We start from the raw sequence: 12,978 nt of genomic DNA on the forward strand, positions 1-12,978 counted from the left end.
TCTAGTGCTGGGCAGTATAATTTGTCTTTTCCTTCTTTGCACTCGGTGTGGACGTTCCCTGACACGTTGATTTGTAAGACACAGGACAGAAGCAAGAAGGTTACGATGGTTCTACAAGGTTATACACAGGCCCTGTTTTTCTTTGTCTGCCAGTAGCTGGGCAATCTGGAAAAAAAGATTGCCTCTTTCCTGCTGTGCTTTACTTGAGAAAATGAAAAGTAATAAACCCCACTTCTTTACTTTTATTTCTCATAAATGCTTTAAGGCAGGCACCATTAGGTTCCTGAAAGATTTATATTTTAGGGGCTCAAGGTATCCCAGTCCGTGGCTTATAATTCCAGCCTTTCCTCCTCAAATCCTATACTTCCTCCTTTTCATACAAAGATGGGGAGATGCTACGTTCCTCACCCTAACTGTAGGTCACAGTCAGTGCTACACTTTCCTCAGGAGTAGTATTTGACACCCCAATGCTGGTAACAATTTCAGGTTTAGTTCTTTCAATTGTGAGGAACCAGAGATAAATGAGGGGAGTGGCCATTCTAAGGATATACTTGGGCTGTCAGTGAGGCTAGAAATCTGGTTGAAGTCAAAGCAGATCTGGAGACAGGCTACTTTCTCCTGTTCTCTCAAAGACATCTGGTTTCCCTGTGTGACTTTCTTTTTGCTCTCTGGATTGGCTTTGTCTTCATTCATTCACCAAATACTTATCACTTACCATATGCTGGGTACTGCTGTAGGCACTAAGAATACAGCAGTGAACAAAACAGACAATCATGGAGTTCAGACTTGAATGGAAAAAGACAGACAAAACACAGATAAATGAGTAATGTCAAGTATCAATACATACTATGAAGAAAAATAAATCCAGATAAGAAGATAGAGAGTAGCAGGGTGCTATGTTATAATAGATAGGATAGTTAGACAAAGCCTTTCTCAGAGGTAAAATTTGAGCACAGATCCAAATGAATTGAGAGAAGGAGCCAAGGCGGGTAGGGTGTTCCTGCAGAGGAAATGGCAGGTATGAGGATCCTAAGGCAAGAAGATGTGCTTGGCCAGTGAAAGGATCAGCATGCATATTAGCTGTGGCTAGGTTGCTGAGAGCAGGGGAAAAATTCACAGATAACAGGGTTGGAAAGAGGTATCCTGGAGCCAGATTATGTTGGGCCCTGTAGGGCATGGTATAACCAGTCGTGATCTGATTTGCAATTTACAAGTGTTCTTGTTGTTATGTGGAGACTAGACTGCAAGGGAGCAGGAGTGAAAGCAGAGAAGCCAGTCAGGAGGTGAATACAGTAATCCAAAGGGGGGTGATGACAGCTTAAACATGCTGCTGCTGAGAAGGTAGGAAGTGGATGAATTGGAATAAATTTTGAAGAATTTGCTTGTCCCTTGGATATTGCCTTTGAGGGGGAAAATGAAAGCAAAGTTGACTTAAATATTTTTTTTGGCCTTAGAAACTGGGTGATGTTATTTTCTGAGAAGGAAAACAATGAAAGAAGAATAGATTTGAGTAGGGAATACCAGGGTTTTGCTTATGGTAAACTTTCTTTTCTTATACTGGTGAGTTTATTTTAATCTCTGAAAGCATCTTCAATTTTCAACATCATTTCTACAGCATATAAAGATAGTAAATTTGAGTATGTCAGTTGAGATACTTGGGGCACAGTAGCAAATATAATCTGGAGTTAGATAAGTTATAATTTTTATGATCTTTAACAAGTTTAGTAATTAAAAAAAGAATAATATCAAAGGAAAGTACTTGACTAGCACTCACTTTGTGTCAGGCACTATTCTAAGTGCTTTATAGTCTACTAACTCAATCCTCAAAATAACCTAGGAGGAAACAGGCATAGAGAGATTTCTGACTTTCCCTGGATCACACAACGGAGCTGGTGTGGAGCTAGTGTAGAAACCTATGTAGCTGGTTCCAGAGACAGTGCTCTTAGCTATTTTGCTCTACTACCTCATGTGGTTTTGTCCTTTAGTCTGTTGATATGGTGCATTATACACTGATTTTCATACGTCAAACTACCTATGCATTCTTGGGATAGATCCCATTTAGTTGTGATGTATGATTCTGCTTTCTGGTGTTTTATCGAAGAATTTTGCTTCTGTATTCGTAATGGATATTAGTCTCTATTTTTCTTTCTTGAGTTTTTTTTTTTTTTTTGGTCTTCTTTTGATATTACTGGCCTCATAGAATCAGTTGGGAGATAATTTCCCCCATTCCATTATTTGGGAGAATTTATGAAGTGTTGGAAAGCTGAGCTTTTCTTTTGGAAAATTTGTCAATTATTAATTCAATTTCTTTACTTGTTAAAGGTCTGTTCAGATTTTCTTGGGGCTTCCCTGGTGGCTCAGACAGTCTTTCTTTCTTTCAGATTTTCTACTTCTTAAATCATTTTTGGTAGCTCATGTCTTTCTAGGGATTTATCCATCTGCATCTGTAATATGTATTTTGCTGGCATATAATTGTTCATAGTGTTTCCTTATAATCCTTTTTATTTCTGTAAAGTCAGTAGGAATGCTCCCTCTTTTATTCCTGATTTTAGAAATGTAGATATTTTCTCTTTTTTATTGATAAATTTTACTAAAAACTTGTCAGTTTGTTGAATTTTTCAAAGAATCAACTTTTGATTTTATTGATTTTATGTATTGTTTTCCTATTATACATTTCACTTATTTCTTCTTTGATATTATTTCTTCCTTCTACTTGCTTTAGGTTGAGTTTTTTAGAATCTTAAGATAGAAGTTTAGGTTATTGATTTGTGATCTTTTATCATTTCCTGCCTGCTTTATTAAGGTACAACTGACAAATAATTGCATTATACTTAAAGTGTACAATGTGATGATTTGATACAAGTGTGTATACAATGTCAAATAATTCACCCTATAAGGTTAACACATTCATCACCTCACGTGCTTAATTTTTTTGCTGAGAACACTTGAGTTCTACTCTCTTAGCAAATTTTAGTTATATAATGCGGTATGAATTGTAATCACTATGTTATGTATTAGATTCTCAGAACTTATTCATCTTATAGATTAAAATTTGTACCCATTTACCATCTTTCCCCATTTCTTCGACCCCAAGCCCCTGGCAACATTCACTCTACTGTCTGTTTCTATGAGTTAAACATTTTTTTTTTTTAAAGACTCTGCGTATTATAATACCATGCAGTATTTGTCTTTATCTGTCGAACTCATTTATTATAATGCCCTCCAGGTTAATTCGTGTTATTGCAAATGGCAGTATTTTCTTTTTTGGGTCTGAATAAAATTCCATTGTGTGTGTGTGTGTATGTATATTCACCACATTTTTGTTTTAATTCATTCATCCACTGATGGGCACTTAGGTTGTTTCCACACCTTGACTCTGGAGAATAATGCTGCAGTGAACAGAGAGTGCAGGTATTTCTTCTATATCCTATTTTCATTTCCTTTGAATATATACCCAGAAGTGGGGTTGGTGAATTATATGGTAGTACTATTTTTAATTTTGTGAAGAACCACCATGCTGAATTTCCAGGTTTTCTAACACCATGTATTGAAGAGATTATTCTCTCACCATTGTATGTTCTTGACATCTTTGTTAAAAATTGATACCATATGTGCAAGGGTTTATTTATGGGCTCCCCATTCTGCTCTGTTAGTCTATGTGTCTGTTTCTCTGCCAATACCATACTCTTTTGATGACTATGGCTTTATAATGTAGTTTGAAATTAGGAATTGGCTATTTGGAGCTTTTTGTGATTCTATATAAACTTTAGAGTCCAAGAAGCCTGACCTTCAGGCAATGTCTAAGAAAGTCAGGACATTAGACATGTACTTTAGGCTGTATCAGATAAACTGGGAACATTGTTTTCTTTGCTACTAACTCTGCTGAACCAGAGGGAATAGTTTCTGGGATTGCTTACGAACCAAATAGAATCACCTCTTTATTTTGTGTGATTCTGGGGAACTTGTGAATGCTGAGCCCTGATAGCTCTCAAAGCTAAGTGGTTTGAGAACCATTCCCATGGGTGGCCACCGTAAAAGTTAAGGTCCTAGATGTGTGGACCAGATTCTCTCAGGGAGAAGCTGGAGGTTTGGTTTTACTACTGGAGTGAGCCAGGGGGTTACAGCAGGAGCATTCCTATTCAGGCTCCTGGAAGGATTCTAGTCAGCTTCCATAGGCAGGCTGGTTAGAAGCCAGGACTTCAAGCAGCATCTGGTGATATATGCAGTCAGACCGCTTCCAGAAAAAAATTGGGAGATAGGCATTTTTGCTTGTGTGCCTATTTGAAAACTCCTTTAAAAAAATTAACTCTGTGGGACTTGTGAATACCAAGCATTGTTGGCAATCAGAGTTAGGTGACTTAAAGGCCCATTTCTCAGATGGCACTCAAAATTTGAGGTGCTAGATATGGACATGCTTTTTCCAGGTAGAAGCTGGAAACTTGGTTGTGTTGTTGGAATATGCAAGAGGGAGAATGTGGGTAAGTGTTTACTAGCCCACCAGTTCTTTTGGGTGCCTGGGAGGATTCCAGTCATCACCTAGACATGTAATGATTAAAAGTTAGCCTCTCAGGCACCAGTTACTAAGGTTCACAGTAAACCCCTTCTGGGGAGAAAATTGGGAGATGGGCAATTTTGCCTGCTCCTTCTGTACTGAGCCTGCACATATAGCTGCAGGGAGAGCTCATGTGCCTGATGAAAAACTGGACCTGGTGGTCCAGTGGTTGAGACTCTGTGGGTTCACTGCCAAGGATCCAGGTTCAGTCCCTGGTGGGGGAATTGCAGTCCTGCAAACCATGTGGCATAGCCCCAAACAAAACAAAAATCCAGCTTCTTTGTTTGCTAAAGTCCTCTGGGACTCACGGATGAATGCAAGCCAGATTGGTTATCAGAGCTAGGTAATTTGGGGATCTGTCCCTAGGTGCTGCTAGACCCTGCCTGCTGTTACAGAAGACATGAGACAAGGGTTTGAGCCCTAGATCCTAGGTTTGGTAGATCCCATGGAGAAGGAAATGGCAACCCACTCTGGTATTCTTGCCTGAGAAATCCCATGGACAGAGGAGCCTGGCAGGCTACAGTCCATGGAGTCACAAAGAGACACATCTGAGGCAACTTAGCATGCTAGTTAGTTACAACTTAGTAGTTGCTAGTTGGTGACAGAGGACACCCTTAGGTGGCAACTGTAAAAGTTGGGGTGCAAGATGAAGAAACTTTGGGCAAGTTTCTTCCAGGAAGATCCTGGTGACTTGATTTAACAGTTGGAGTGAGCCAGAGAGAGAAGGTGGGGAAGTGCCCACTGGCTCTTTTGGGCTCTGGGCAGGATCTGTGAATACATAGATGTAGGCTTATTAGAAGCTGGACCCTCAGGTAGCAGCTGGTAATCAGATAGAAGAAGAAAAGAGTTGTAATTTTAAATTACATTTATAATGTCTTTTATAATTACCTAGGTAATTAACTTTACTGGTTCTCTTTTTTTTTTAATGTGGATTTGAATTATTATTTCATATCCTTGATTTTAGCCAGAAGGTCTCCTTTTAGTATTTCTTTTAAGGCAGATCTATTAATGATACATTTTCTCTGTTTTTGTTTATCTGGGACTGTCTTAATTTCACTGTTTTCGAAAGAAAATTTTGCTAGGTGTAGAATTCTTGGTTGACTATGACTTTCTTTTACTACTTTGATTATATCAGCTCAGTGTCTTCTGGTCTCCATGGTTTCTGATAAGAAATTAGCTGTTAATTTTATTACAGCTCCCTTGTACATAATAAATTGCTTGTCTTACTGATTTTAAGATTCATTGTCTTTGGCTTCCAACATTTTTATTACAACGTATTTCAGTATGAATCTCTTTAAGTTTATCCTTTTTGGAAATTTTTGAGTGTTGATTATGGATGTGCAGATTAATGTTTTTCATCAAATTTGGGAAATTTCTGACAACTATTTCTTCAAATATTGTTTCTGACCTTCTCTTTCTCTCTCACTCCCTCTTTCCCCCTCCCCCTCAATATCCCTCCCTCCTCCTTGGAACTCCTGTTATGCCTATGTTGGTATTTTTGATGTTTCTATGTTGATATTTTTGACAGCCTTCTGACACTTTACTTCTACTTCTAGAAGCATATATACATTCTGTTTTCTCTGCAAACTGGATAATCTTGATTTTTTTTCTTCTGCCGTCTCAAATTAGCTGTTGAGCCATAGTACTAAATTTTAAATTTCAGTATTATGATTTTCAACTCTAGAATGCTTTTGAAAAAAATTATGATTTCTATCTGTTGATATTTCCTATTTTGTAAGACATTCTTATTTTCCTTTAGTTCTTTGAACATATTTATAATAGCTTATATAAAATCTTTATTTAGAAAGTCCAGTGTTTGGGACAGTTTCTATAGATTGCTTTTTCTTGTTTCTTTCCATGTATCTTAATTTTTTATTCATAACTAGGAATTTAAAATAATATAATGTGTTAATTTTGGCCATTGATTGCCTCTCTTTCCTAGGGTTTGTTTTCCCCCTTATTATTGTTATTGCTTCTTGTTTGTTTAGTAACTTGTGGCAGTCACAAACTGGCACTTGACATAGATGCTTGCCATCTACCTCTACAAGGATTAAATCATGTGCCACTGTAGTTGCTGATCCTTAACACCCTCTGAAGGAGTTCAGTGTGGAGAACACAAATGAGGCACTCTGTGCTTTGGGAAACTGGCAGGAAAAATCTTTAGATAGTTAGATATTCTCAGGAACTGATTTTATGAGGCCAATTCTTATATCTCCTCATTTCTAGAAAAGCACTAAAATTCTTCAGGGTGATGATTATTTCTCTTGACTAGCAGAAACTTCATGAGACCAGCAGAAGCATTCTACAAACAATATGTACTTGGTTGCATGTATTCCTGCTTTGCCAGAATCACATATATACTGCCTTTCCCCATTACCTCTTTGAAACTGTTTCTCAGAGCTATCTGAAGTGCTGTCTCCTGAGCTGCAGTCCTCATATTGCCCCAAATAAAATGTAACTCACAATCTCATGTTGTGCATTTTTTTTAAGTTGACACTTTCCTAAACTAATTCTGTCAATTCTACATTATTTACTATGTTCCATCATTAAAGTCTCTGCTTTGTTATCTTAGTGGTCAGCTAATGATTGCACAGTGATTTTTTTTAAATGCTTTAAATTAATGTATCTCCTAGCCTTTGCAAATGAGTTATGTGTGTGTACTGGGGCATACCTTCAACTCCCTGGCAGTTCACAACTCTGCTTTATCCCTCACTTCCTATTTATGTAGAACCTCAGTGTCAGCCAGAATCAAGATACTAGAACCTTCTTGGGCCTTTCCTGGCCGTGTACAGAGCCTTGCTGAGCATGTGTGTAGCACATGTGTGTAACTTTCTAGATTTTTAAGAATATGTTGTAGCTTTTCAAAGCCCCCTAAGGATATGTTATTCCCCATCTTTTCTTCTTAGGTTTTTTGACAACCTCTTATTTGTCTCAGTAGTTATCTTCCCTCCAGAAAGTTGTTTCATTAATCAATTACCATGAATTATTTTTGACAGAAGCCCCAGGGAAAGGCTATATATACTGAATGGGCTCTGGGCCAAATCAAATAAACACCTGTGAGTTGGGGGTTCCAAGAAGATATCAAAAAAGTAATACAATGATAATTCTCTCATATAGGAGTATTCCAAATCAATTTTTAATTTTTTACCATTGGCCATTAGGCTGATTTTCACAGCTATTATGTTCACAAGGCTGTTAATATTCAAGTTTACTGAGGAACTGGGAAGAGGGAGCTGGGAATAGGGCAGCTTAAAACTCACCATTCTTACCAAGATTTGTCCACTTTTCTTAAATAAATGCTTCTCAGATTATAGTAAGTAAAGTTAATTTCCAGAGTTCTGAAAATTTTGATTTCAAATATTCTCTTTGCTAGTGTTCTGTTTGCTTTTATGGAGGAATGGAATTTTACTTTATCATTTCTTACTCCACCATTCCAAAACTGCTTCTCTTGAATATGTTAAATTTGAATTATTTATTAGCACAAGACAAAATTGTAAAACTAACAGCATGTAATCTAGAATCATATTTGTTTGGTTCTGCTAATTTCTAGCTATGATAACTTTTGCCTCACTTTCCTCTTCTATGAAGGGAGCAGGTGTGTGTGTGCTAAGTCTCTTCAGTTGTGTCTAACTCTGTGCAACTTTGTGGACTGTATCCTACCAGCCTCTTCTGTCCATGGAATTTTCCAAGCAAGAATACTGTAGTGGGTTGCCATGCCCTCTTCCAGGGGATGTTCCCAACCCAGGGATCAAACCCATGTCTCTTAGGTCCCCTGCATTGGCAGGTGGGTTCCTTACCACTAGTGCTGCTTGGAAAGCCCAGGAGGGAGTATATTATTAGTAACTATCTTATAGAGTTGTTGAGGTATTACAAGAGTTAATTGCAAGTGAAGCACGTAGAATAGAGGTTGACACTATGGCTTATAGACCAATCTTGCACACAATTTTGTTTTTCAAGGCCCCCATTATATCTACTACTGTGGGCAGGGATCCCTTAGAAGAAATGGAGTAGCCATTGTAGTCAACAAAAGAGTCCGAAATGCAGTACTTGGATGCAATCTCAAAAATGACAGAATGATCTATGTTCATTTCCAAGGCAAACCATTCACTATCACAGTAATCCAAGTCTATGCCCCGACCAGTAATGCTGAAGAAGCTGAAGTTGAACAGCTCTATTGAAGACCTACAAGACCTTCTGGAACCAACACCCAAAAAAGATGTCCTTTTCATTATAGAGGACAGGAATGCAAAAGTAGGAAGTCAAGAAACACCGGGAGTAACAGGCAAATTTGGCCTTGGAGTACAGAATGAAGCAGGGCAAAGGCTAATAGAGTTCTATCAAGAGAACACACTGGTCATAGCAAACACCCTCTTCCAACAACACTAGAGAATACTCTACACATGGACATCACCAGATGGTCAACACCGAAATCAGATTGATTATATTCTTTGCAGACAAAGATGGATAAGCCCTTACAGTCAGAAAAAACAAGACCGGGAGCTGACTGTGGCTCAGATCATGAACTCTTTATTGGCTGAACTCCTTCAGCCAACTCAGACTGAAATAGAAGAAAGTGGAGGAAACCACTAGCCCATTCAGGTATGAACTAAATCAAATCCCTTACGACTATACAGTGGAAGTAAGAAATAGATTTAACGAACTAGATCTGATAGAGTACCTAATGAACTATGGACAGAGGTTTGTGATATTGTACAGGAGACAGGAATGAAGACCATCCCCAAGAAAAAGAAATGTAAAAAAGCAAAACAGCTGTCTGAGGAGGCCTTACAAGTAGCTGTGAAAAGAAGGGAAGCAAAAAGCAAAGGAGAAAAGGAAAGATATACCCATTTGAATTCAGAGTTCCAAAGAAAAGGAGAGATAATAAAGCCTTCCTTAGCGATCAATGCAAAGAAAAAGAGGAAACAATAGAATGGGAAAGACTAGAGATCTCTGCAAGAAAATTAGAGATACCAAGGGAACATATCATGCAAAGATGGGCTCAATAAAGGGCAGAAATGGTAGGGACCTAACAGAAGCAGAAGATATTAAGAAGAGGCGGCAAGAATACACAGAAGAACTGTACAAAAAAGATCTTCGCGACCCAGATAATCACGATGGTGTGATCACTCACCTAGAGCCAGACATCCTGGAATGTGAAGTCAAGTGGGCTTTAGGAAGCATCACTACGAACAAAGCTAGTGGAGGTGATGGAATTCCAGTTGAGCTATTTCAAATCCTAAAAGGTGATGCTGGGAAAATGCTGCACTGAATATGCCAGCAAATTTGGAAAACTCAGCAGTGGTCACAGGACTGGAAAAGGTCAGTTTTCATTCCAATCCCAAAGAAAGGCAATGCCAAAGAATGCTCAGACTACCACACAATTGCACTCATTTCACATGCTAGTAAAGTGATGCCTAAAATTCTCCAAGCCAGGCTTCAGCAATACGTGGACCATGAACTTCCAGATGTTCAAGCTGGTTTTAGAAAAGGCAGAGGAACCAGAGATCAAATTGCCAACATCCGCTGGATCATCAAAAAAGCAAGAGAGTTCCAGAAAAACATCTATTTCTGCTTTATTGACTGTGCCAAAGGCTTTGACTGTGTGGATCACAATAAACTGTGGAAAATTCTTCAAGAGATGGGAATACCAGACCATCTGACCTGTCTCTTGAGAAAGCTGTATGCAGGTCAGAAAGCAACAGTTAGAACTGGACATGGAATAACAGACTGGTTCCAAATAGGAAAAGGAGTCCGTCAAGGCTGTATATTATCACCCTGCTTATTTAACTTATATGCAGAGTACATAATGAGAAACGCTAGGCTGGAGGAAGCACAAGCTGGAATCGAGATTGCTGGGAGATATATCAATAACCTCAGATATGCAGATGACACCACCCTTATGGCAGAGAGTGAAGAGGAACTGAAAAGCCTCTTGATGAAAGAGGAGAGTGAAAAAGTTGGCTTAAAACTCAACATTTTGAAAACTAAGATCATGGCATCCAGTCCCATCACTTCATGGCAAATAGATGGGGAAACAGTGGCTGACTTTATTTTTCTGGGCTCCAAAATCACTGTAGATGGTGACTGCAGCCATGAAATTAAAAGACGCTTACTCCTTGGAAGGAAAGTTATGACCAACCTAGACAGCATATTAAAAAGCAGAGACATTACTTTGCCAACAAAGGTCCATCTGATCAAGGCTATGGTTTTTACAGTGGTCATGTATGGATGTGAGAGTTGGACTATAAAGAAAGCCGAGCGCCGAAGAATTGATGCTTTTGAGCTGTGGTGTTGGAGAAGACTCTTGAGAGTCCCTTGGACTGCAAGGAGATACAACCAGTCCATCCTGTAGGAGATCAGTCCTGGGTGTTCATGGAAGGACTGATGTTGAAGCTGAAGCTCCAATACTTTGGCCACCTGATGTGAAGAGCTGACTCATTTGAAAAGAGCCTGATGCTGGGAAGGAGTGAGGACAGGAGGAGAAGGGGATGACAGAGGATGAGATGGTTGGATGGCATGACCGACTCAACAGACGTAAGTTTGAGCAGGCTCTGGGAGTTGGTGACAGACAGGGAGGCCTGGCGTGCTGTGGTTCATGGGGTTGCAAAGAGTCAGATACGACTGAGCAACTGAACTGAAACTAATAATAATTAAAAAAAATTTTAAATGGTTTTAAAATCAAAAGAATATTTCTTGACACATGAACATATGAAATTAAAATTTTAGTGTCCATAAATAAAGTTTTACTAATACACAGCCATTCGAATTTGTTTGCATGTTGTCTGTGACAGCTTTGGCACTAAAACAGTAGGGTTAAGTAGTTGTGACCAATACTGTATGACCTACGGAGTTTCAAATAGTTATTTTTGGGGAAAGGTTTGCTGAATTCTAATATAGTACATTAAAAGACACAAAAGAACTCAATAATTATTAGCTATAGTTTTTTTTTTACTAGATGGCTCATAGTCACTTCTTTGCTCTTTTTTTTTAAAAGTTTATTTCACATAGTCCACACAGGTCTTAACTGTGTTTCACTAGGTCACATTGTACGCACCATGGCCTCCCAATCTCAGCATGGTCTGGCTGCTCTCTCCCTTTCTGAGCTCACCTTTCCCTCTTCCTCACTCTCATCTAGTTGCCCTGGCTGTCTGTCAGTTCTGGGAGTGTGCCGAGCAATTTCCTTCCTCAGGGGCTTTGCATTTGCTTTTCTTTATTTCCCTGAATCTTCACAAATCTGGATCTGTATCATTTTTCACATCTCAGTTTAAAAGATGGATGAAACTGGAGCCCATTATACAGAGCGAAGTAAGCCAGAAAGATAAAGACCATTACAGCATACTAACACATATATATGGAATTTAGAAAGATGGTAACGATAACCCTATATGCAAAACAGAAAAAGAGACTTAGATGTATAGAACAGACTTGTGGACTCTGGGAGAAGGCGAGGGTGGGATGTTTCAAGAGATCAGCATCGAAACATGTATATTATCTATGGTGAAACAGATCACCAGCCCTGGTTGGGTGCATGAGACAAGTGCTCGGGCCTGGTGCACTGGGAAGACCCAGAGGGATGGGGTGGAGAGGGAGGTGGGAGGGGGGACTGGGATGGGGAATACATGTAAATCCATGGCTAATTCATTTCAATGTATGACAAAAACTACTGCAATGATGTAAAGTAATTAGCCTCCAACTAATAAAAATAAATGGAAAAAAAAAGAAAAAAAAAATCACACCTTAGCAAGCCCTTCCCATACCCTAGATTAGGGTCCCTTCTTCTTCTATTCCTTATCCAAATGTTCTGTTTACTTCCTTCATGGCAATAATGCTACTGTCATTATCTAATTTATTTATTCATTTTAACTGCTTTTTGTCTGCTTCCCCACTAGAACATTAGCTCCTCAAAAATAGGGACTTCATGTTGCTTATTTCTTATCATAGCATGGTAGGACCCTCAAAAAATATTTGTTGAATGAATAATATTTTAGCTTCAACTGCCATGATTGAGGATAGTCATTGCCTTCTTTTTCTTATACTCACATGCCAAGGAAACTGATTGCCCTACTTATCTTGTTGTTCAAGAGCATCTCACAGTCTCTGGCTGAGCTGTTTCTTGGCTGACTTAGGACAGATTCTCTTCCCTAATCAACTTTGGCCAGGAACTAGGAGTGCAGTGGAGTTACAAGGGGTAAAACTTGGTTCTCTAGGGTTTGTCCTTCCATCAGGAGCTGTGGACATAGAGGGAAAAGTAGGATGCCATTAGAAAACAACTTTGTACTTTTTCTTCACTGCCTGTGTTTTGTGCAGTTACATTTGCTTTACTCCCAGATGAAATCTTGGGCAGACTGAATAGCTTACATGCCCACAATCATCATCTTGTCTCCTCTGGTCATTTGACTTCCTAAAACATTCTTAGCTGAGTAATT

The sequence above is a fragment of the Odocoileus virginianus genome, chromosome 4, assembly GCF_023699985.2.
Source record: "Odocoileus virginianus isolate 20LAN1187 ecotype Illinois chromosome 4, Ovbor_1.2, whole genome shotgun sequence".
Taxonomy (NCBI): Eukaryota; Metazoa; Chordata; class Mammalia; order Artiodactyla; family Cervidae; genus Odocoileus; species Odocoileus virginianus.